Raw genomic sequence first — 26,988 nt, 5'->3', positions numbered from 1 at the left:
TTCCCCCAGCCCACGGCAACACCATTTTCCTCTCTGCTTCTATGAGTTTTACTATTTCAGATACCTCGTAGAGGTGGAATCATATAGTATCCGTCCTTCTGTAACTGGCTTATTTCATTTAGCATAATGCCCTCCAGGTTCATCCATGTTGTTGCATATGGTGGGATTTCTTCCTTTTGTAAAGCCGAATTATATTTCATTGTATGTATATATCACATTTCTTTTATCCATTCATCTATCAATGGACATTTAAGATGTTTCTGTATTTTGGCTATTGTGAATAATGTTGCAATGAACACGGGAGTGCAGCTATCTGTCCCATATCTTCATTTCAATTATTTTGGATATATACCCAGACATGGGATTACAGGATCATATGGTAAATCTATTTTTAATTTTCTCAGGACCCTTACTGTTTTCCATGGCAGCTGAACTATTTTACACTCTTACCAACAGTGTATAAGAGTTCCAATGTCTCCACACTTTTTTTTTTAATAGTAGCCATCCTAACAGGTGCGAGAGTATATTTCATTGTGCTTTTAATTTGCCTTTCTCTGATGATTAGTGATGTTGAGCACCTTTTTGCATACCTAGAGACCATCTGTATGTTTTCTTGGAGCAATGTCTATTGAAGTTCTTTGTCCATTCTTTAGTCAGGTTATTTGTTTTTTCACTACTGAGTTGTAGGAGTTCTTTATATATTTTGGATATTAACCCCTTATCAGATACATATAGGTTGCAAATATTTTCTCTCATTCCATAGGTTATCTTTGCATTTTGTGGATTGTCCCCTTTGCAAGATTTTCAGTTTGACGCAGTCCCACTTGTCTTTTTGTTGTCATTGCTGCCTGTGCTTTTGGTGTCACACCCGAGAAGTTATTACCAGGATCAATGTTCTGAAGCTTTTCCCTGTTTTCTTTTAGGAGTTTTAAAGTTTCAGGTCTTAGTTTTGTCTTTAATTCATTTTGAGTTGCTTTTTGTGTATGATATAAGATAAAGGTATTTCACAATCTGAATCTGGGTTTTAATTTTCTAAAACAATAGCAGAAAATGATACTCAAATTATCCTTGGAGAGAAGAAATATATAGAGCACTAAAATATATTCATCCAAATGTATACAAATTCACTTGTATTTTTATATCAGTCTTTGCTGTGATCTACTCTGAGCATTTAGAATTGTTTGGGCATAAAAGAATTTTAAGGTATGTGTGTGGCTTGAGGACTAGTCAGCTCACAGGTCAATCAAATGTGACACACTGTGCTTAACTAAAAAAGTAAAAGTATTGGTTCAACAAAGACATATTTAAAATATCTTCTAGCAGCTAGAAAAGGAGCACAATAACCAAAGAACTGAAATTATAATAATAAAAAGAAGCTTTTGACTTACTTTAGTATTTCTCAAAAACCGAAAAAATATTTTAATTAAAGCTTTTGAGAATATGACATTGCTTATTTTAAATCGAGCTGCATGGTTTAAGTTTGCTTTAGCTCATTCTTTTAAGTGGAGCTCAGACAAAAATTAGCAAGTGAGTTGGTGATGAAAAGAGAATGTAGAGAGGGAAGGCAAAGACAATTTGCCCTTTGAGGCTTGGAGCCTGAAGGGCTGCCTTCTACTTGAAAATGGGTAATATGCTTTCACGGTGTAGCCAATCTATCACGGCCCCAAGAGGATGCATTCTACACCATTTCCACCGAGGGGGCTCCCAGAGGTAGCAGATTTATAATAAAAATAATTCTCCATTTTCACATGTTCCGGTCTTAAAATATGGTGGAGCAGATTGTTTTTTTTTTTTTTCCACAAAGGATTTGTTATTGCATCTGATTGTTTCAAACTACTTTTCATCTTAGAACTTCTAGCTTTTTTTTTCTTTCTTTTTATTGTTCTTTTCTATGATCTCTACGCCATTAGCAAACCTACTCTCCAAGACACCAGAGAGACCTCCCTTTGTTCCTGGCTCCTCAGAGAGATTATAGAGCATGTAAATTTAGACATAACAATGAATGGATCAGGTCCTGCAGACTCAGGACCCCGTGGTCTTGGGCAGCTAGAAAGTGTCTACGTGTGGTTCTATCTGTTGGCAGTTCTCCTGTTTGGCCTCATTCTACCACTTCCTAAGTCTGTACACCCTTAGGCCAGTTTTTAAGTATTTCTATGCTTCAGCTGCCCCATCTCAAAATGGACATCAGATCTTACCTAAGTCTTTAGGGTTGTATTAAGACTGTCATCTCTTCCCATGTTTGCGGTAGGTCTAAACAAATCAGTTGCTGCTGTGAACTTTACAGACTATTACAGTGCAAGTCGTCTGATACTCTACCCTTTCTCCAGATTCAGGAAAATCTGAAGGCAATCTGAGTCCAAGGCACTTAGGCTCTGGTGGCAGGTCAACCATAAGGCACCTCTCATTCCATATCAGCTAATTCCTGCCCAATTGTTGTAGGAAATAACAAAGATGAAAGCACGTTTACAAAAAGCTTTAAAAGCACAATTCTCGTACACCTATGAGCATGACCACATTGGTACCATGTGTGATAGTCAAGAATTTGAATTCATGCCCCCAGTCTGGAAGAACAGAAAGTTTTACTGAGGAAATCTCCCAGAGAATTTCACTGAGGTGTTCACAAGGACCTTCTGGTTCTGAAATGCATGGCCATTACATACCGAGAGCCCTGAGGTAAGAATTAGCACTGTGATAAAGCCACGGAGCTAAAGAACTTCCATGTAGCCACAGAGAATGTCCCAGGGCAAGAATAACACTACTGCGGGTGGCCGTTGTTGGAAGAGAGGGTGAGTGTGTCACTCATGAAAACATTGATGGCCCCACTGAACTGAGGTTATGTTTTGTTTCCTAAAATCGAGAGTTAGGTTATATTAGGATCCCTTCTTGACCACTGATGTGATGCATTTATTAGTTGTATTGGGACACCAGATATAACAATCAAGCGTGACTCAGTTTGGGTATTTATCTATATACTCCACAAAGGAGCTCTGGTTTCACTTATAAAACAAAAACTGTAAGAAGTTTGCCAAATTAGTTAACTCTGATCACACAAATACACATTGCAAACTGCTAATAGCATACAGTTTGGTTCACATGCTCATTTCTCTCTTTTCTCGCTGAGAACAGATAAATGCTATAGCCCTGCTGTGACCAAGCCAGTGAAGGGGGGGCAAATGCTTGGAATCAGGTGGCTATTCTTCCCTCTTCATGAGAGTCCCGTGTAATTAGCAACCAGAGTCCACAAGTTCCTCTTGAGGCTCTGCCCCTCTGTCCTGGAATCAAAATAGCCTTATATCTGGACTTTTAATCTAAATTAGAGAATTATCAGCTTCTCTATCAGAAATATTTCAGAGTATAGAAATTTGAAAGTACTGACTGCCTTCCCCCAGGAAATGCCCTGGTGGCTGTAGGTGGCATAGACACTCTTTCTGTGACCACCACAGTGGGAGGCCAATGGTTTTTCAAGTCAGGAAAACAGATCCCAGGGGATCAGTTCATCCCGAAGTTTCATGAATTTCATTGACCAAGTGATACCCTCCCATTCCCACACCTGCCTCCATCTTATCTGACCCACGGTTGGAACAAACAATCTTACTGATTGAAGGTGCTTCCAATATGTGTGCAATCCTTGCTTTGGATTTCCTGGGTGAAAATGGATGACAACAAAGAAGGAAATACAACGATTGCTTTCTGAATAGATCCAAGCCAAGATATTATTGTAAACATGTCACTCCAAATTCAGAGGTTGTAGAGGTTAGAGGAACAGAGGCATGGATGACGTAAAGGAGCCAGTCCTAGCAAAAGCTCTGGAACAGAGGGAGGAGAGCACGTTCAAATGCTCCAAGAGCAGACTAAGCTTCGAGACAGAATGAAGGCCAGCGCGGCAGGTCCCATAAGGGCAAGGGTGGCACGAGGCAAGAAGAGGTGGTTGTGCTTGTTTCCTGGGGCTACCATCACACATTACTGTAAACTGGGTGTCTTAAAACAAGAGAAATGCATCCTCCCCTAGTCCCTGAGGCCAGAAATGGAAATCAAGGTGTGAGCAGGGTTATTTCCCTCTTGTCGGTTCTGAGCAATGATCAGTTCTATGCCTCTCTCCTTGCTGCTGGTGGCCGCTGGCAGTCCTCGCTGTTCATCAGCTTACAGCTGCATCACTCCAGACTCTGCCTCCATTTTCACATGGCCTTCACCCTTCTGAGTCTCCTCGATGTATCTGGGTCTCTTTTATTCTTATGAGAATACCAGTCATATCAGAGTTGAGCCCATGCTTCTCTAGATGACCTCATCTTAACATAACTAACTACATCTGCAAAACCCTGTTTCCCAATAAGGTCCCATGCTAAGGTTCCAGGTGGGCATACATTTCGAGAGAACACTAATTAACCCCCCAGTACAGTGGGCAATTGCTAAGTCATACAGGGCCTTGCAATCCATAGCATGAAACTTTTTTTTCCTTAAATGCAATTTTAGATCTTTAGAAGCTTTTTAGCAGAGGAAAAGGCATAATTTATACATTTGTAAGCTCATCCTGACCAGGATGTGAAGAAGGAGGCTTAGGCAGAAAAGGAGTACAAAAGCTAGTTACTTGACTATTGCAGTAATCAAGCTGAGAGCTGGAGTGGCTTGGGTTAGTGTGCTGGCATTTACCACCAAAAGACATGAACATTTTTGGGAACTATCTGAAAGATGAAATAACACGTGTTGCTGATGGATTTGATGTGGGAGGGAGGGGAAGGGAGGGACCCTATATTTCTGCTTTGAATAACGGGGTGGAAGATGGTACCATTTATGGCAACAGGGAAGAATGCCAGCCAGGGTGGGGATGGATAGGAATCGGTTCATTCTGGACATATTACATTTGAGCTACACATTAGAATTCCAAGTGGAGATAACATAAGGCAGTTGGAACCTGAAGAGAGGTCAAGACTTGAAAGATAAATTAGACAGTTATCAGCAAATTGAGGGTGATTAAAGCCGTACTGGATGAGGTCATCTGGAGTTTGAGTGCAGAGAGAGGAGAGCCTGGGATGTACCCCAGAATGCATTGACACTTAGAGGCTAGTTAGAGGAAGAGGAAGAGCCAGCAAGGGAAACGGGTAAAGTTGCCATCGAGGTAGGAGGGAGTCCAGGGAGCCATGGTATTCTAGTTCCTGCTGTTCACGCTATGTGCATGGTAACATGAAAGTCTCATGTGCGAGATTGCTTTATTCATTCAAAATAGTCACTGTCTTTTCTACCAGTCCCTGCCACTGACTGGCTCCCCCTGTGGGATGAATGTACGCCATGCAACGATGACGTAAGACCTGGCCATGTGACTGGCTGTGCCAAGTGGATTATGAGCAGAAATAATGTGTCAGGCCCCAAAACGGAAGTTTCAGAGCTGTTGCATGGTCCTGCCATTGTTCTAGTCCTGGGAAAGATGCATCTCAGATAGCACAAACCCCAAATGAAGAAGACATGAAGAGTAAATCTATATTCAACCTTTAATGTGAAGAAGAAGAAACTTTTGTTTCTGTGAGTCACTGAGAATTGGGGAATGCCCATTAACCATAGCATAACCTAGAAAAAAGCTGGGGAAATCTTCACATTTTAGATAGGAGATGGTGTTCATGGTTCTGGAATCCACAGTACTGTGGAAAGAATGGAAGCCTTCACATCAAACTTATCTCACAGCAGACCCCAAATCTACTACTTCCTAGCTTTGAGAACTCTAACAAAAGAATTGACATCTCCAGGCCTCTATCTTCCCTTCTGGAGAAAAGGGTACCTATATTACAAAACTGTTGTGAGGATTAAATGTGACAATATTCACAGAGCACTCGGTACAGTTCCAGCCTCCCGCTCACCTAAAGTTTTCCAAAATATATGTTCATTTCTTCTTTCTTTCTTTCTTTCTTTCTTTCTTTCATTCTTTCTTTCTTTCTTTCTCTCTTTCTCCTTTCTTTCCCTTTCCTTCTTTCTTTCTTTCTTCCTCATTCTTTCTTTCTTTCTTTATCTTATAATTTAGATTTGGAGTACAAGATACTATTGTGTTGCTCAAATATCACTATGTCATTAAAATAAGGGAGGGACTAAACAAAAAAATCTATAGAGTCCATGTCTGGGGAATGCCCCTCCTCCTGGGCTAACTCCAAGGGGACATCTCGTGCCTGAGAAATGGCAACCAGGACACTGTCAGTATGAGCCTCCATTCGCACAATGTTCAGCCTCAAGGGATTCAGTTCAGAAAATAACTCAGACCATCCTCATAACAGAAGCCAAGTAAGAGTATCTCCTAGGGGCAGTACTGTTCCTATGACAGAGAAAATGGGAGGGTTTCTAGTCTCTGGGCAGTGTTTGAGAAAAGGAGTCTTGCACTCTTAGTGCGTAGTCTGGCAATAACTAAGATTAGGGCTAAAAAGTTGGCAGCTTATTTCCACTTAGTACAGAATTAACAGCTCACCTAAACCACATTCTCCTTTTGAGGTACACATACCTACTTTGCAAATGGAGAAACTAAGATAGAGACGTTAGAGAACAGACTTAGAAATTGCATCCAATTTTATATGTCCCCCAAAGTCCATACTCTTTCTGCTATACATATTGCTTCTCTAAAAAAATAAATAAACAAATGAAATAAAATAAATGATAAGAAGGAAGAGATTTAGTCTTGTGAACTTAGCCCATAAAAGAAATGAAATGGAGAGGGAAAAATTGAAAACATATGAGCACACAAAAATTTGTACTAGTAGCAAAAATGTTTCCAGCAGCATTATTCTTAACAGCCAGAAAGTGGAAACAGGCAGACACCCACCAGGGTACTCAGACTGGGGTATCTACATATGATGGACTATCATTCAGCCATAAAAAGGAAGGGAATTCTGGCATATGGCCCCACATGGGTGAACTTTGAAAACGTCATGCCAAGTGATGGACGTCAAACACCAAGGCCACATGTTATAGGATTTCATTTATACGTAATGCCCAGAATAGACAAATCCACAGAGACGTACGGTAGGTTAGTGGTTGCCCGGGGAAGGGATAAAAGTGGATGGCAGTGAAAATGAGTACAACTTTATTCGGGGATGATGAGAAAGCTCTGGAATTGGTGATGGTGCTACAACCTTATGAATGAACCCGAAACTAGTGCATCGTACACTTCAAAACTATGAGTTTTGTGGTATACAAATTATATCTCAGTTAAAAGGAAAGGGAAGGGGAGAGGTACAATTTGGGAATGTGTGTTTCCGGTAGCACGTGGGGCCCTACAACCTGGAACCCGCAGACTCAATTCTCAATCTGCCTATCTCAGGTCTGGACCCCACAGTCTCAGAAGAGGCTGAGGAGAGATAGAGGCTCTAGGTCCCCAGATCAGACCCTGTGGTGCTTGCCTGATGGCAGAGCCCCAGAGCCGCAAGGGGGGCGGTCCATCCAGGTGAGCTGTGGGTCGCCCAGGGAGGGAGACACAGGTCATTGCCCTCAGAGTCCCCGAGTGCCCCGGGTACACTGGGAATGCCCGTCAGCCTTCAGCCCCCCCTGGAGTCAGGTCAGGATCTTCTTCTGTCTTGAGAATCCCCTGAGGAAAGAAGGAAAATACTAAGTGAAGGAGAGCAGGGTCGAGCACAACTTTGTCTCTGGGCGGGTGGAAAAATCTGACTGCAAAAGGCCCCCCGTGAGATCTCACAGCCTCCCCACATCACAGAAAGTGCTGATTATAGTAACAATCAACTCCAGGGTGATGAGGCTCTTTGTGAAGCAAGTTGCCCAGACACAGAACCACCCAAGGAAAGTAAAAATAGCCTTGGGACCCAGATCTTTTCCCAACCCCTGAGATTATACCTATCAATTCCAGAAGCACACGGTCATTCTCACTGACTCCTAGAATGGGAATTATTCAGAGTCCGAGGAAAGTAGCCAAAGGTAAGGTGCCACTAACCTGGGCATCTGTTAGTAGCTGGGAAGAGCTGAAGAGGAGGAGCCCAGGGACCTGCTCTCCAGGGCATGGTTCCCCATTGTCTCATTGACCATGAACTTCCCCAATAGCCTTCTCGGCCTGTGTTCCCTTGAGAACCACGTTCCCAAAAAGTCAGGTGGGGACTGGTGGTAATTTGCTGCTTCTCCCTTAAAGAAGGAAACCAGGCAGTGATGGGCAGAGGGCGCTCAGAAGGAAGCTGATTTAATCTTGGCCACCACTCCTGAGCAGGAAAAAAAAAAAAATGGAAATGCCACCATCACAAATCACCAATGTAGTCCCTGTTCCCATCATGCAGCATTTTGTAAAAACTTTGGATTTTCATGGTTTCAATAATTTCAATTCCTGATAAAACATTTCTTATCCCCTGGTTATCCCTAAGTAGACACCAGAGCTTTAGGTACCCAAGCTTCTTAAAGTTTAGGGATTTTTTTTTTTGAACTCCTATGAAAAATTGCTACTATATTTTTCCACTTACAAGTAGTACCATTGGCCATTAATAGTCCCTGAATCTTCACAAAAATTGAGTGCCTACAGATGAGGAGAGAAATTTTCTTTAAATTTGATCCTCTCTCTTTTCTTAAAAAATCAGCTTCTAACTGAGATTGCACAATGGTCCTGTCCAGACGCATGTATTCTCTTTGTCAGTGACTCGATATCTTTCAGATTATAGTGCATTAAAATGTACCCAGAGAGCCTAAGGGGAAAAAAATAAATATGGCGTTTGTCTTGAACTCATAAAAAGGGTCATACAAAAAAAGGAATTTAATAAAAATCATTACCACCTAAAAGCAGTGCCAAAATTTAATTATACATTTTCAAGCCCCAACGTAAATGCTTTAACATCTAAACCCACTGAAAAGCTGCCCGGCTTTATTACTGCCATACCTACAGATTTTTTTGTTTTGTTTTATTTTGTTTTGTTTTGTTTTTTAAGTAGTCTCGTTTAATTTTTGAATGCATGACCACCTAGCACTGCAGGTAGAGAAAACTTTGCTTCTTTTGTTAAAATAGTCTATTCTCAAAGGCCCATGGCAATCCATCAGTGTGATCCTCTGGGGTAATTAGGCCCCTTCCCCCTCCCAGGCAGGGGTTCTGGACGCTGCTGGCTCAAGGACAGCAGTGTCCGGGGCTGTATTCTCAGCCACTGGGTTGTCCTCAGTCCTTTTGTGCCATGGCAATTTTTCAGAAGGGAAATTAGTCCCCCTGCCAACTCTTATATTTTGTATAAGCCCAGATGTCACACTTTGCTAATGTCATACTAGACTGTAATATTTTTATAACATAGTGTAGAAAACCAAAGCAGAGCCAAATAGACACATTGCTGCCAGATGGTTGACCTTTATTTACTGATAAAAGTTTTTCAAATCATAAAACTTGAACTTATTAGAAATGAGCTGAGTTTTCAAGTTTCCAAGTGAGCCCAATCCTCTCTCCCATTGACAGGGGGAGAAGAGATGAGCTCATAAAAATACAGGGTGTGTAGAAATCCAGGAGTCTTCATGGCGCTGGGACAGGGGGAGGTGGCTTGCTCCCAGGGAGATGGGTTTTCTGTGTGCAGTAATGACCGGCATTGCCTCTCATGACATGAACTATGGAGCAGACATCTGCATGCCTGTGAGTTTAGGCACACAGCCACCTGCCTTCAAAACATGAGGAGGCTGCTTATTGTCAACCCAAGGCTTGTCTTCCTCCCGCGTCTTCAGCATACACAGGATGAAGTAGACTCATCGTTTCCCAGCCATGCCTTCAGCTCACCCCCAAAGCCACTGCTGTCCAGTAACAGAGTTCCTAATTGAATGTAATCATATTATATGTATTTCAAAGAGAAGGTGATTATTTCTCCTTCATATTTCCTTCTAGATTTGTTTTATTTGAAAATGTTTTCTGTCCTGACTCATGTAGTCTTTTTTTTTTCTTTGCAATTGGCTCTAAATATGGCTGGGATTTTAATGGGTCCTTTTTCCATTCTAATTTTTTCTTCCCTGGACAGATTATTCTTCCTACATATTTATTGATATTGGACTCTGAATGCTCCATGCATTCATCATGACCTTGAAAACACAAATTTGCCTCTTTGTCGTCGATAGCCAACTATTAGGCATTTGAATAACAATAAATGGCTTCGCCAATATATTTATCTCCTGTCATAAAGTCCCCAGAGCCTACGTTTACATTTGTAACTTTTATATTTGTTGATAAGTTCCTGCCTCACCCATCTGAACTATATTACCTTTTTATTTCACTATTTTCAGTTACAATAATCACATTTTTGCACACTTCAGAGTTTTCAGCCAGCCTTTTTATCAAATCAAATTATGATTTATTCAGAAACCAAATATTCTGCCCCATTCCAAGATTTTCTAACCCAGATATATTTAGAAATCTATCCATCTGTCTGTTTTCCTTCCTCATTTCCCTTCTAATACGTAGGGTCTTATAAACCCAATTCTAATTATTGGTCGCCCTCCCTTTACTGCAAAGTGATCACCCCAGCTAGCCAGCTTGGATCTCCCCATTCAGTAGGAGTATCTAAGTGGTTAAGCATTGTGTCTCAAGATTTTTCAGGCGAAAACATCACTGGGAAGGTTACCATATTTGGACTTATCATCAGACACATCAACTCCAAGCTCTGCGTCTTTGTATGCACATGATTGACGTTCAACATCTCCCTTCAGTGCGCTACACTTGTGCAAGATGAAGATGTCGGTAACTGCCCGCTGTCGCCCGGATTCTTGTGTGTGCCGAAGAACATGCACAGGAGTGATGGCAAGCTGAAAATCATAAAATATACTATCAACATCAATACATAGCATTCGGCACTTAAGAGTTTATTCTCTTACAGAAGAGAGAGCACAGACAATGGGATACAATTCTGGAAAGGTGAGCTAGGGAGCCAAGAGAGAGGGGGAAGGTAATCACATGACACGCTGGGTGGAGGAGTATGCCCCTGGAAGGTCACTCACGAGACGGTATGAGCAGCAAGGGGCAGCGAGAGAATCCACAGAACTCCCAAGGAAAGGAAGGCCACAAGAAAGGGAGGTGTGGGCACCACACACAGGTTCTCCTCTTGGGGATTTTTGCTTCAGCCAGGTCCTCTGGCCTTTGTCCTGCCTGACTTCTGTCTGCACCAAAGGGCAATCTCGGGTTTTATGGTCCGCCCATAGGCGAGGACCCATAGCGTCTTAGCTCTTTTTTCTCCTGTTTCTTAAAACAACGAAGACAGGCTCAGTGAAACGTCCTGGAATCGTGCCTTGGATGGAATGAGAGCACTATCATTGTGGCAGAACAAATAGATGAGAGGAAAGGAAATCTGAGTTCTAGACGAATATGAAGGTAAGTGGTTCTGTCACCGCCACAGGCCTCTTCCCTGAAGACAAAAAAAGAAAATCTGAAGGTAGGAATATTTCCTCTCTCGTGGGTGAGCAGCTGAGAGCTCACAAACCTTCCCTTTCTGTCTGCTCTTTTCTGTTTCATGATGGTGTGGAAGACAGAAGTACAAAGCTCCTACCAGCCTATTAGTGGGAGTAGAACTTTCCGAGCAGCAACCATCCGTCAGACAGGATCCAGGTCTGGGCAGATGACTGAACCAGGCTTTCTAGAGCGAGGGACATAGGTCATCATCCTACGCTGTCAACTTCAAGCCCTGCCCCTTTCTATGCATGGGATACACCGAATCTGTGCTTCGTTGGATACAGGATATGACGTTTTGTGTGTAACTGGAAACATTTGTTTAAAGCGCATATTCAAAATTAAAAAAAAAAAGAACAACTAGCCGAGATTGATCTAGCAAATCCCTTTCATCAAAGGTCTACCTGTTTTCTTCCATCAAGTATCCTATCAAGTCAATTGGCCACATAGCCCCTGGCAAATTACAGTAGAAACCTTCCTAGTGAGTTATTTTAAACCATATCTTTTGGGAGATAAATAAGTCACAGGGGGAGTGCCGGCGGCAACAGCCACGGGGTCCATCTGCTGGGTGTTGGCCGGGCCTCACGTTTATCTTCAGCTTCTTGTTCTATTACCTCAGCACTCGAAAGCAGGCTTTTCTCATTTGTTTTGTAATCTGTTATTCGGGTAATTCCTCTTCCCCTCATGGATCTCTAAAGACATTTCCCCAGGTCCAAGGACTGATTTCTTGCCTAAATTGCCTTGTTTTGTTTTTCTCCCTTACTGCCTCTCCTTTATCTTCTCCAAATATTTCTCTCACCAAACTGTTCTCACTGTTTAATCATCTGCCCCGCCCTTGGGTGTCTTGATCCTTCTCTACCTTTTCTCTTTTCCAAAGCAACCTGCCATCTCTGAGAAACTCTTAAATTCCCATGCCACGGTATCGACAATTTTTTTTCTTGGTGGGGAATAATTTTTCCCCAAATCAATTTGCCGTATATTTTCTCCTATAAGTGAATTCTCATGGCATATGGTATGGATATTATCTCCCCCTTTCTACAGAGAGACTCCAAATACTTTGTGTCATATGTAATTTTTATTTTGGCAATCCCTGCTGGGGCCAGCTTTTCCTGGAATGCAGCAAAGCCCCCTCAGAACATTAATCTTATAATGCCCAGAAATGGAGATACTCAGATGTCTTTTCTCGTGTGTCCGTGTATATGTGTGGTACGGCACGGACTTCTCAAACCTCACTGTCCTCCTACTTCTTTTCATGATAATCTCTCAAGGGAACCTGAAGTTGCCCACCAGCCTAGTGGTTTGGAGGAAAGATCGTGGGTTCTAGTCCTGGCTGTGCCCAGAGACACCGGTGGCCTCTTTGTTACGGTGGAATGGCAAAGGGGAGTGGGGGAAAAATACACATCAATGTGACTTGCTTTCTCTCTCAGCCCTAGGAAACGAAGCCAACTCAAAGCCTTCCCTGCCTTGATGACTCCTGTTAACATCATTTCCAGGCTGAAACTGTCGTATGGCTGGTAAGCCTCTACCATTCATAGAACTATTCCATGCCATGCACACTGAATCTATCTTTAATTGTGCACGTTCTCTAATGTATCCTTCTCTGTGGTTTCCGTACAGTTTTCACAGATTGTTTCAACTCCTATTTCCAAAAACTCAAGAGTTTTTTCATAGTCACTCAGTCTTTCCTCAGTCTTCCCAAACTCTGGTCCTTTAATTTAGACTGAATGGAAATATCTCTTGTTACAAATCCACTCCAACCCCCTAATCCGGGCTTTCTTTAACTAACCACATGTCTTCAACAAGTTATGTAAATATTGGTGAATTTCAGATTTTTCCTCTGTTTCTCCCTCTCACGTGTTTCATTTCTATTTTCATTAGTTATAAAGATTCTTCTTTATTCCTCCTTCCCTCAGTCTTTCTCATGTCATTTACTTACCCATGCTCCTACGGGAAAACAGCAAGTATCATCTCTAGGTTCCAGGGGTTTATGATCGTATCCAAGGAGAGGGGATATTGACATACAGAATTAAACACGGCAGGCCCTCTTTTGTAACTACCAAATGGTCAAGGTGATAAGCTCTACAGGTTATAAGAGAAGCCTCATGGCAGGACGGTGTAAATGTAGTCAGGAGAACGCCGTGGCGTATGGACAGGTGTGAAGGAGAAGGTGTGTCTAAAAACATAAGTGGGATCACTGAAGTCACGTTCAGGGATCAGTTACAATACTGATGGGGCCAGTTCAGCAGGACCGGGGAGTTCATGTGGAGGACCCCTAAGGTAAATACAATGCAAAAGGCAAAGTTAGTCCTAATTGTGATGAGCCCATTTGTGTATCTGGGACTTCATTCAGTAGCACTAGAGAGACTGGGAGAATTTTTAGGGGGAAAATGGCAGAACCAAAGCAGCATTTGGGATGTAAATCAAAGATCCGAGTAAGTGGTGTATACGGGAGGAGGCAGGCGTCCGCTGTAGGAGTCAGGCATAAAGCTATCAGGGCCAGATGTGAAGGAATGGCCACATGAGGAAATCGATGTAATTTCCATTAAGTGGTCGAAATCCACCTGTGAGCCAATTAGCTAGCAGAGCACCAGGGACAATGGCACAGATACAGTCTCTTTCTCGTTGCTTGCCCTCTCTTCCACCTTGGAAAGTAGTATAGCCACAGAAATGTTTATTAGATGATTACACAAACCAGGAACTATGCTGAGGACTTTGCACATGTTAACTAATTTATTCCTCATTACAAACCATTTGAAGAAAAGAAAACTGAGATGCGGAGAAGTCAGCTAACCTCCCTGAACTCTCCCACTCGTATTCTTCAGGTAATTTAGCTTCAGAGTCTGTGTTCTGAACCCTCCTCTGTGCCATCTCTCATAGCCTGGAAATCCCATGAACTCGGGATTCAAACACACCAGGTTAACTAATGCCCAGCTCCTCCCTGATGTCAAGTTAATAGAAACTGGAAGTTAGTTCAAGCCTCAGCCCCTACCTATAAAACAAAAAGATGACAGATCCCACCTTCAAGAGTTATTGTAAAGATGAAATAATCCAGGGGCGCCTGGGTGGCTCAGTCGGTTAAGTGTCGGCCTTCGGCTCAGGTCATGATCTCAGAGTCCTGGGATCGGGTCCCATGCCGGGCTCCCTGCTCAGTGGGAAGCCTGCTTCTCCCTCTCCCGTTCCCCCTGCTGTGCTCTCTCTCTCTCACTCTCTGTCAAATAAATAAATAAAATTTTAAAAAGAAAGATGAAATCATCCAACTCAAGCCCTTTACAGTGTCTGGTGAACTTCCTTTCCATACCAATAATGGCTGTTAAGGTTCTGGACAAATCCAGCTTGACACCTTTCCCTCTGGACTGCCCTCTCTTCCAGGTGAACTCCTGAATGTCACCTGACTTCTCTTCTGACTGTAAGCTGTCTGAGTAAACCTCTTGCTGGCACAAAGTTCACAAATTGTAAGGTGCTTCTGTTCCTGTCGCCTCCCACCTGGAGCAGTGAGCTAAGAGAGCCCCCCTACGTAAGTCACACAGGGACCTGCATCTGTGGCCCGTGCGCGGCTGTTCCGTGTGTCTCAGGCACCCTCAGGAAGAAGATGCAGTTTCCCCCACTTGTACACCCCCTGTCCACACTGAAGGACGATCCAGTTTCTTCCTCGGTTGACATAATCTTCCAGTGTTTTATAATCATAGGCGTATGTTGTCCTTAGCAAGCATTTCATTTGTAAATAGTACATGACCAGTCTCATCTTGCTGCTGCTTCACGGCTTTTGGATGATGTTTGGGCAGTGGTTTTTATTTTCTTCTCCAGAAATTCCCTTCACAGATAAATCATAGTTTGCCCGTTCCTGAAATGGACAACACGTGCTTTCACACCTGGCGTCCCTGACTGCTCAGGGCCTACATGTCTCTGTCACCGCCATCGGCTTTCTAATCAACACTTTTCTGACACGAATTACTCTCTAGACCTCTCATCTAGATCTTCCCTAAACATCGGCCTTTCTTTAAAAAAGACAAGCCCTTCTTTAAGAATCTGAGTGCACCGTCTGTCCTTTCTACAGCGAACCAAACATTTTTATTTCTCTCATGAAGTGTGTGGTTTCCTCTCTTAAAAATGTAAAACCTTTGCTCCTTCTGCTATTTTCTTCAACACTTTATTCTCCTATTCTGCTCCCTTTCTGAGTTTGGAATGAAGACTTTTAAATTTTGATTATAGCTTTTTTTCTTCTCCTGATCTCGCTGCTGATCGTCTCTCGTGCCTCAGAGGTCCCCACGTCCGGCCTCCCTCCTTCTCTTCCATGACAGGGAAATTTACATAATGACGAGAAGACTCCCTTGGGTTCCACTTTGTAGCGCCATATGGTAGGCACACAATAGCCACGTCTTCCTTCCGATAACCACGTGTGATCAGGGAGGGAACTGCTTCCGAAACCACTTTACAGATTATGAAAGTAAGATACAGAAGAGTTAATTAATTTTCCTAAGATTAAAAATTAAATCAAATGGGGAGCATGATTCTCGGAGGCTTATGAGCTGTTGCTCCCTCTCCGCTCTCCTGATCCCGGGTGCAAGAGGGAGCAAAGCTTCACTGCAGCTCTCTGCAATGTCATATTCCACTTAAACAGACATCTGCGATCATATAATTTTTCAGTAAGAGTCTACATTTTTCTTTCAGTGTAACAGCTATTAATTTATATTTCAAGTAACATGAGGAACGCTCAAGGTACATCCAATATTGTCAGATCGGTTCTCAGCGACACTCTATTCTAGGCCTGTTTGTACTAGGAGCTTGCCGGATGGCCATAGGAAGTCACTTAACTCAGATAAGTCTCAATTTCCTCATTCATAAAATAAATGGGCTCTATTTTCCCTAAGGTCTCTTCCAGGTCTAACTGTTTTTAATCTGTGCTGTAAGATAGAAATAGTCATTGCCAACTTTCTCAGTATTCTAGCTATGTCCCCTGAGATCTCACATGCTGGGAGAATTTTATCTGCAAAATCCGAGGCATAAAAGTGTATAAGTGAAATATGAAAGGCTTATTAAACAAGCCATACCATTTAAACTGGGGTATGACAAGTGTGGCTTCCCCTAATAAAGTGATTCAGCTTCCTAATCCAGGGAGAATACAAACGGAGACGGGCAATACGGATGTCAGGGATGTTCTGTACTCCATCAATGCATTTATGTGTCACTTTTCAGTTAAAAGTACAATTTTTTGACAACCTACATCCTTCGTGCTACAATCAGAAGCAATATTCACACCGGCTTCTCTTTTTCATATACAGTTTTTGCAGCACTGTGAGCTCAAATCATGATAACTCTGAGGAGTTCAGTCTCTTCTGGAGAGCGGGGCAACTGCTTTCTTCAGAAGACATGGATTTCTAGCGAAAAATCAGAATTTTAATCCAGAGGAGCACAGTGTAGGACTAGATCCATTGAGCTGTTGTCAATGCAACACAAGAAAGCTGGTCCTGAGATTTAGTTTCTCTAGAAACCTTATAGAAAATAGTCTTCAAATGAATGGCATGTTAAAAAGCAATCCTTTCCACGCATCGTGTACACCTTATTGGATGGGGGGTTTGCAAGGCAGATCCTGGTTCGTTGGTTCAGGGCAGGGACTGAGATTAGGATGACGACCGTGTGGGTTTGCCCACAACTAATGTGTCTCTTGGAGCAAGGGGCTTTCAGGGCTGGAAGTGGGGAAGTCCTGAGCAAACCACTGTGAATTACTTACCCTACCTGAGATTCTTTGCCTCCATCAAGCCCAAGCTGCTGCTTCAGATACAAGCAGGAGTCAAGTAGAACTTCCAGAACATGTGGTCTGCATGGCTGGTTGAAAGTCTTCTCTCTCCCTTGTTACTTGTATGATTTCAAGCAAGTTTTGGGGAACTTTCCAAACGTCAAATCCTCAAATAAAAATTGGGATAGTAATAAATGCCCACCTCACAGGGACGTGAACTTTAGAAAACATGAAGACGACAAAGTCCCTGATCAATCAGAAATTCTCAGTGATGGTTAGCTTTTGATATAATCATTATCATAGTTTTTCTCCTATAAAATATCAGTTAAATGACTATCGCTATAGTACACAGCTATAAATGAAACTTGATTAGACATGATCTTGATATTAGGTTGACTTGAAACAAGATTTTATTTCGCTTGTATCAAGTCTTTGAGCAAATATGTCTTTAGAAAGTCAAGTGCATATGACAAAATAACTAATGTGTGCTCTATTTCATGCTTTAAAAACACAACGTTGCATCTGCATCAAGTTCAATGTATCATAATAATTGGCTCACCATTCAACACTGAGTCCATTCAAGAAAGGGAATTTCCAATTTAATTGTGTCAATTCATAAGTATAATAATTAAAGGAGAATAAAATCTAAATCCTATTTAGTCAATGAGTATACTTCCTTGAGATTCATTATACTATACTTGCAATATAGTATACTTCCTTGAGATTCATTTTTTTAAAATACAGTTTTTTGGAGATAATTCCTCAGTTTGGATATTAAAATCACATGTCACCCAAGACCGTGATGGTCTCAATAAGATAATTGGGCCGGAGATGAGAAAAGCTTTTGGCAGGAGACAATCATCTGAAAAGAAAGGGGTAAAAGTGAAAGTCCCTGATAAGTAAAACTGGTGGTATTAGAAACGTGATATGACAGACAAAGCAGAGGGCACTGGGTGGCGGTCAAGGCAACCCCAGGGCTCTAAGTTTTGTATTCTAAGTATTAAAAAATACGCCCCCCCAAAAAAAGAATTCCAAAACCTCATAAAAAGGATGATTTGAATCTGAATTAACTGTTAATTACTTTAGTAACATTAGTCATATTTTTTTTTGAGAGAGATAGAGTGGGAGAGCAGAGGGAGAGGGAGAGAGAGAATTTCAAGCAGGCTCCATCCCCAGCACAGCCCCCCAATGCGGGGCTCAATCTCAGAACCTTGACATCATGACCTGAGCTGAAATCAAGAATCAGATGCTTAACCGACTGAGCCACCCAGGTGCCCCTACTTGTGTTTTTAATTTCCTATTACATTTCCCACTTATCTCACCTTTAGAGAAGAATCTGCATATGGAAATAAATTGGAAACTGATGGTCATTAAGGTAGGCTTCTCTTATTTCTTCTGACTACTTCTAGGGATTTCTTTCCACCGCGTTGCCTAGTGTTTGAACATTAAAGTCAGAAATCAAATTGTGAACATAAACCTGTTCAGGTTTATGATTATTAAGCCACTGGATACGACCTGAGCTACTGTTTGCTCCTTCCCTCCCTGGGTCCATAGGACCATGGCTTCTCATGATTTGGACATGGCTTACCATCGAATCAATCGGCAGGTCAACTGGCACAGGGTAATTTATTTCATGTTAGTTGCTGTTTACTAGCCTGGGAATGTGTAGCTTTTCAGCGATGTTGAAGATAGTGTTTTTTATAATCAAAAATATTTAACCATGTATTCCAACTTTCACATGACAAAAGAGAAAAATAAAGAAACCAAGACATTTGTGGGAGGGCTGATACTAGAACTTAGTTCATCTAACTCCTGTTCTTAGCCCCTGTCTCTTTAGAGAATAAAGAAGAAGAATTGTTGGGCATCGATCACCTTCTTTGCCATTTGTCAATGCTTTTAAAACAAGTAAATGCTCCATCTTTGCCAAGCCATTTTGTAGATACTCATTTCATCTTTTTTCTTTATTGATTTAGTTCACATTTTTCCGAACTTCTTAACTCCCCATGAACTTTGTTGAGCTATTGCATATTCAAGGACATTCATTAGATGTAGAGCAGAGTCACCATGAAGGAAACGTGCTGCCTGGGGCCCAGATGAAGAATGAATACATCACATCACGTGAAGCACATCCATGAAGTAAGTGTGATCTATAAACATCTTACATCATATTCAAGCATCTTGAATGTGGTCATAAATTGCTGATTTGAATATCTGATTTTCCAGGTTCCTGTGTATTCGGGTTTTGGCAATCTAATAATGGTGAATTTATTCTCTAAGTAACACACTCCTTGAATAAATAAAGTTCTATACGTGTGCCTTCCTTCAGTGTCCTATAATCCTCAATAAGCCCTGGGCCACCTACAGTAAGAAACCCCCTATCTTATAGAACTACTTTTAAAAATCCCTAAGGCTTCCAAAACAGTTCCATCTGACCTTTAGTTGAAAGCCCACCATCATCCCTCCTACACCCTACACTTGGCAACTGATTTTCAACCATCTCCCAGGTGCCTAAGACAAGTTACACATGTGCACACAGAAAATTATGTGTTCTTTTTCAAAAGCTGGCTTGGGAAGGGGGAACTCTGTGGCTGTTATCTACAGATGTTTTATTTGAACAGATATTATGAATGGATTTTAATTGTGCTTTCAGATGTAAAACACCCACCAAGGAGTTGCCCTAATGGACCTGTAGAAACTCAATAAAATAAATCAATAGCATATGTCCTTGAAGACGATTACACTTTCTAACATTTTGATCAATACTGACATTTGACCTGCAAAATTTTTCATCCACTGACTTTTTTAAAGAATTTGCTGCTATGAGTGCAACTATATACAAGAAAACATGTGAAGGAAGACTTTATTCCCCAAGGCTCTTGCCAATATTTTTCTGCTACGTCACCACATTACCACCTCTCTCTTGTTAATGCAGCTCTTGTTGCAGGAAATTAGAATGATTCTTTATGTCAGACCCGCAACTCCCTCTGAGTCTCAAATATCCACATCGTTCAGTCACCTACTGGGTCAGTATACTAGCTCACTGCTTGCAAGTCTTTGTATGAGAGGGGTACTAGCCATAAGACTAAGTCCAAGTTCTCTAGAAAACACAGCACAGTGAGATGGAGCTGAATCTTCCAGAGGTCAAGTTCACAGCACCACAGTGAGTGACCAAAAGAGGCATAATCGGGTCTCTCATAGGCCCTTGGGTGTAGCAGAACCAATCTGACGTTGACCCTTTTGTTCTTCCTGACCCTGCACTGTTTGTCCAGCTTTCACTGAAATATATAGACTCTAAACTTTATTACTGTAGGTTATTCCTGACTTAAAAAAAATAAAATTTTATTTTTGAGAGACATCAGAAATGCTGAGAAAACTAACCATACTAAGAGGCAAGATGACAGAGCAACCTGAAGACCTAAGATTTGGGATGGGGGGAGATTTTGCCAAAGAAGAAAGAATTGAATAAATTACAACACCGTGGTCTGGCCATGCCAATCGTCAAACATGACAAATTCGAGACAAAGAAGAGAACACATTCAAAACACAGATGGGAAAGAGAGACAGAGGCAATGACACAGGAAAATAAACTAACATTTATTGAAGGTTTAATAGGTGCCAGGTCTTCACGACCTATGAGGGAAGCAATCTCAACTCTCTTCCCATTGGGGAAAACCAAGTTTCAGAATGTGAATTAACTTTGCAGGGCCACCCAGCTCCTAACTGGACAAGCTGAGATTCGAACACAGGCCCACCTCATTCTAACGTCCTCGCCATTTCTCCCATGCTATCTGCTTCTCTCCGGGATTGTCTTATTGGCCAAATCTCTGAAATGCTAAAGTTCACCATCTCTTGCCCTTCGATGTGCTCTTTCAACTTTTGCCCCGTTCTATGTTCTATGTAGAATATGGAAGAGAACGCTGAGCAGGCCCTCACAATTTCCCTTTTTGAAACCATGCTGCCCCTCTTTTAAGACTCAGCTTCTGTTCTCTGGCAGTGGGAGAGTGACAAGTATCCAGGGAATAGAGCTGTCGGAGACTCACACAAAAGCAACGGGTGCTAAGCAAGATTTTTGAGGGAACCGTATGTGGTGATAAACTTTTTAAGCAAAAGGATAGAGACAAAATCCAGCAGGGTCGTCACCTCTGAGGAAAAGCAGAAAGGTGTGATCCGTGACGAAAACCCAGGTAGATCCAATGTCATTTTGTCCTGTTTTAGGGCTTAAGCAGGTGGACGGCTGAAAGACATATAATCTATTATTAGGCCTTGTAAATAATATGTTATGTTCATATACTACTTTGTTGTTTCATATGTTACATTAAAAATAAGAAAGGGACTTTGTCCGAGCCCAGAGTAGCAGGCAGGCTGGGTACTCTCCACACAGCTAACGTCCAAAGAAGACCTTGCCTCCCCCTCCTCTCTCAGAAGCGAGCCAACACACAGACTATCCCTTTTCTTGTCCAAGGCGTGCCCTGTAGCTGATTGCTGAGAGCTGAATGCAAGGGAACAGCACACCATGAAGCAATGCTGACGGTCTGACGGCTAATTGCAGCTCAGGTTCTCCCACCGGGACAAGTAGCGAGAGCCTCTCCAGCTCTCCGTCCTCCTGTGCCCTGCCCTAGCCTCCCGGCGGGAAAACAAAATCTCGACCTCAGTCAGTCAAGGAAGGAACGCCAACATATTTCACTGGATCTTTGTCGGTACAATGCTAAAAAGGAAAAATAGTTACTTTACGGTACCACCTGGTAACATTTTAAAAATAAAGTAAAATAAACAGCCTTCAGTCTTTTAAATTATATGTGCTATATTCTTCCCTGTGTCTGGGAAGTTGAAAAGTAGCATGCTTTTCCCTTTCAGCACTTACAGCAGTGGTACCTTTGCATTTATTGGTCTGCATGTGTGGCTAATGTCTACCTCCCCAGGGAGATTTTGAGTCTTTTGAAGGAAGGCTCTGCCAGGTCAGCACAGACTCCCAACACCATGCAGAGATCGTAGGACAATTTAGGCGTTCGGGAATGAGTGACTCAGTGAATACAGAAATGAACAAAGGTGTTAGGATAGGAAATCTGTATCTTATCTGTCCACTGCTGTTACTTCGTAAGGATAAGACAAGAAATATGTTAGTAAACAAAACTACCAAGGCACTTCGTTCAGTCATCAAATCAATGCATCAGCTAAATAATACATTCTCTAGTCCATTCTTCTGCCAAAACTCCAGATATCAGGGTATTACCAATAAGATATGACTTCATAATCATATTGTGAATATTTATTTTCATGGTATTGGTTGACTGATATAATATACCTGGAAACAAGTTTCTAGGTAGTAATGCAGAGCAAAATTATTCAAATATGCCTGTAATTTATATGCCCATGCTCTTAAAAAAAAAAAAAAACTGATTGTAGGGAACATCAGGGTGGCTCAGTTGGTTAGGTGCCTGACCCTTGATCTCAGCTTAATTCTTGATCGTGAGTTCGAGCCCTGCCTACTTAAAAAAAGAGTTGACTGTAGGGAAATTAATCTCAAAAATGTGTGTGTGTGTATAATCTAATAAGTATATAATATGTGTATATATACATAATATAATACTAATAACTATGCTTCATGTACTTTGCAAGGTATTAAAGCATTTTAGTTATATGCTTATTGGTTATATACTTGACTGCCTTCCATACTTTGTTTTTAAATATCTATGTATACTGGAAAGAGATTGTTGCATGATTACGAAAAAAGTTCTTTTCCTGAATATCTGTTAAGAAAATTATCATTTCTTTTGTATCCAACACAAACAGCTATAGACACAACCGGATTTTACCAATAAATGTTGACCATCACTTTTGGATAGAATATAGGTATAAACACCTAATACAAAGTAAGACAATATGGAGAAAATGTCATATTTCATAGAGAATGCGTAACTGAGCGACAATTTTTATTTTTAGAATTAATTAAAATTAATTATAATTATGTAAGTATGTAATTATAATTTAAGTAGCATAAAGTGGAAATGAGAACATATCAGAGGTAGCTACTGTGGGAGCAGGGCCAGGAACTGAGTGAGAGTCAGGAACCCAAGACAAGACTAGAACTTAGGTGCTGCACTTAGGAAGCGATTGGCCTCTTCATCGAGAGAGTGTTAAGCCATCTCCAGGGCTCCAGGAGGGAAGGAGCCTGAATTACGGGGAAAAGTGAGGAAAAGTCCTACATCTGTTCTAGAAAATTGGGCCTTGATCTGGAATTTACCAACCAAGGACCTCACTCATGCTCATGTTAAAACCTAAGAAATCATACGAAGAAACAGCATAGTCAGGCTTCTAGATACACCCTAGTAATGATTCACTTTCAGTGAGAGGAACTGGTAAGAAAATCAGCCAACGGTCTTTCACAAATAATATTCCTTCACCTCTCCTTACTCATTTCATTAGAATCATCTGTATTTTGAGGGGCTTGACAAAGTTGAAATTTTAAAACTAGACTTCACAAGTTACAAATGGCCACATATTGTATGAATGTCCGTATTAGGCAAATCCATGGAGAAAGAAAGTAGATTTGTGGTACCCAGGACTGGGGAGGGGGGGAGTTGACAGAAATGGGGAGTCACTGCTATTGGGTAAAGGGACTCTTTTCTGAGGTGATGAAAATGTTCTAAAATTGATTGTAGTGACAGTTGTACAACTCTACAAGTTTACTAAAAGTCGTTGAATTATTCACTTTTAAATAGATAATTTGTGGGGTATATGAATTATATCTCAATAAAACTGTTTACAAAAAAACCTAAACCTAAGATTTTAAAGCTAATTGAAAGTCACAGACAGTGTCATTCATATTTCACAGCATGTAGAAATCATCTGTGAGGGCGCCTGGGTGGCTCAGTCAGTTAAGCATCTGCCTTTGGTTCAGGTCATGATATCAGAGTCCTAGGATCAAGTCCCATGTCTGGCTCCCTGCTCAGAGGGAAGTCTGCTTCTCCTTCTCTCTCTGCCCCACCCCCCACTTGTGCTCTCTCTGTTGCTTTCTCTCTAGCTCTCAAAGAAATAGATAAAATCTTAAAAAAAAAAAAAAGAAATCATCTGTTAGAGGGTCATTCTTAAAATTTCTTATAAAAGCATACTAATTTAATAGGAATTGGATAAAGAATCTAATTATTATCCACTCCTACTAAGGAGTGTGCAAGGACAAGGATGGTGATTCAACACAGGGGTTTTTAAATGTTCAGCTGGAATTCAAAAAAGCCTGTGATACACTTTCTCACCAAAGATTTTAAAGATTGAACAAATATCCACATCTCTAGAGTGGTTTAAACAAAGCCCTGTATAAAGGCCTGTGTGACACTTAATTTTATGGATCAAACTGTCCTAGGCCATGATGCTCAGTGGTTCGGTCAAACCAATCCAGATATTGGTGTGAATGTATTTTTTATATGTGATTAACATTTAAATCAATACATTTTGAATAAAACAGATTACTCTTCATAATGTGGGTGGGCCTCATCCAATCAGTTGAAGGCCTTAAAAGACTTACATTCCCAAGACTGCCACAGAAAAGCCTTGCCTGAGTTTCCCAGGCTGCTGTCTTGAGGCATTCTGGATTAAGACTGCATTATCAACTCTTTCCCTAATTTCCACCTGCCAGCTTGCCCTACAAATTAGACACTTGCCAGTCCCCACAATCATGCGAGCCAGTTCCTTAAACTCTATCTGTATCTATCATCTATCATTTATCTATCTATCTATCTATCTATCTATCTATCTATATCTATTATCTACCTACTATCTATCTACCTATCATCTATCTATCTACCTTTATCTCTTTAGAATGCCAACTATACAACCAGCATCAGGAGTTACCTCATACTCATTCCTGATGAAGCAATATAATTATAAAATCAAAATTGTGGAAATTCCACCTGGATATTTAGACCTTGAATTTTTAATGTCCATGCTGAACTGATATTGACACTGGCTAGGCTGATTATTTTACAAGACAAGTTGAGACCAGACACCACAAAGCCTAAGCAAGTATGTCTTGTGACACACTCCTTCCTTACCTCATAAGATAGCATGTGTGACAGCCCACCTATACATTACTGGTGGCAACTTCTATGCAAGGAGGACAAGGAAAAAAATAACAGAGTATGTCATGCATCTGGAATATTTATGCACATCACATGGCTTACGTGTGCGAAGAGTTACGTAAAAGTGAGAGCAGAAGAGTGATTCCCTGAATTCCTCCTATATTACTGTATGTAAGGTTTAAGAGTGTGTAAATAATTAATGTGCAAAGGGGAATATCTAATATAATGATTTCACGGGGCCAATCTTCACAGCATTCACATTATTATTTTCATCAGTGAAAAGGGCCTTGGGCCAGGATAAGGCTCCTACTTGTGAATTCCCTGATATTGCTTCCCTGCAGTGCTGTAGGGTGGGCTTTGTAGTCATTAGGAATCTATGACACCTTCAGGAATAAGGAGAGTTTATTTTTATTAGGCAATCCTGTGCAAGTTTTGGTTCTCAAAGACATGGACATGCCAACAGTAATGAAGCAAAACTGAAAAGAAAAGAAAAAAAAGCTTTCAGCAAAAGAACCAAGACATCACTTAGTATTACGCAAAGCAAGGAGAGAATTGGAATGGACAAATGATTAAGGGGAGAGATTAAGGGGAGCTCAAGTGAGAGTTTCCATTTTTATTGCTATGATTTTGTTTTTGTAAAAGGAAAGGAATGGGATTAAGAATTAGGAAATTAGGGGCGCCTGGGTGGCTCAGTCGTTGGGCGTCTGCCTTCGGCTCAGGGCGTGATCCCGGCGTTATGGGATCGAGCCCCCATCAGGTTCCTCTGTATGAGCCTGCTTCTTCCTCTCCCACTCCCCCTGCTTGTGTTCCCTCTCTCGCTGGCTGTCTCTATCTCTGTCGAATAAATAAATAAAATCTTTAAAAAAAAAAAGAATTAGGAAATTATGAGAAGAATCACTAATCTAGATCCTTGGAGCAAAGAGACATAGATTTTCTTCTTCAGTTAATTACACTCCTATTTTTTTAATACCGAGAGGATGGTGTCTCTTCTCTTGCAATAACAAAGAGTGTTCAAGGACAGAGATGATGTCATGATCTCACAAAGTGAACGGCACCCATAGTTTCAGACGAGGTCAGTAATGATGGGGTCCAATCCACCAAATCACGAGCTACCCAATGTTCATCCATGAACAGGAGCAGTCCAATGAGCTCCTGCCAAATGAAATTCCAAGTATTCAACCACTAGGCATTATTTTACTGGCTTCACCTAAGATCCTATAGTTTTCCTTTCTTTTCTTTTCTTTCCTTTTCTTTTCTTTCTTTCTTTTCTTTTTTTTTTTTTAAGATTTTATTTATCTATATATTTTAGAGAGAAAACTCCAGCAGGGGGAGGAGCAGAGGGAGAGAATTTCAAGCAGACTCCCTGCTGAGCATGGAGCCCAACGCTTGATTCCAGGACCCTGAGATCATGACCTGAACCCAAATCAAGAGTCAGACACTTCACTGACTGAGACACCCAGGTACCCCTAGATCCTATAGTTTTCTGATCAATGTAAACTAAGACATAAAAGTGCTCTTTACTTGAGTTTAAAAATGCAGCCAGAGTTACCCTCAAATGTGACTCTACATATGTGAGAATAATAAAAACTAAAGTCAAAGCACACACAATATAAGTGTCTCTGACTCAGCTCCCAAGTCATCAGGGTTTACAGAGGAATTCTTTCACCACAACCTCTGGGACATGATGACAGAAAGGGCACTCTTATGACCTACAGGCAATCATTGATAAGTAGGTGCTCACTTAGGACTTATTATTAATTTCTTTCTTCTGTTCTAATTCAGAGACATCTGTAACAGGGTGGAAACAACACTATTGAAAG

Source organism: Ursus maritimus, unplaced genomic scaffold, assembly GCF_017311325.1.
Source record: "Ursus maritimus isolate PB19 unplaced genomic scaffold, ASM1731132v1 scaffold_10, whole genome shotgun sequence".
Taxonomy (NCBI): Eukaryota; Metazoa; Chordata; class Mammalia; order Carnivora; family Ursidae; genus Ursus; species Ursus maritimus.
The sequence above is the reverse complement of the archived record's forward strand: the minus strand, read 5'-3'. Positions refer to the sequence as shown.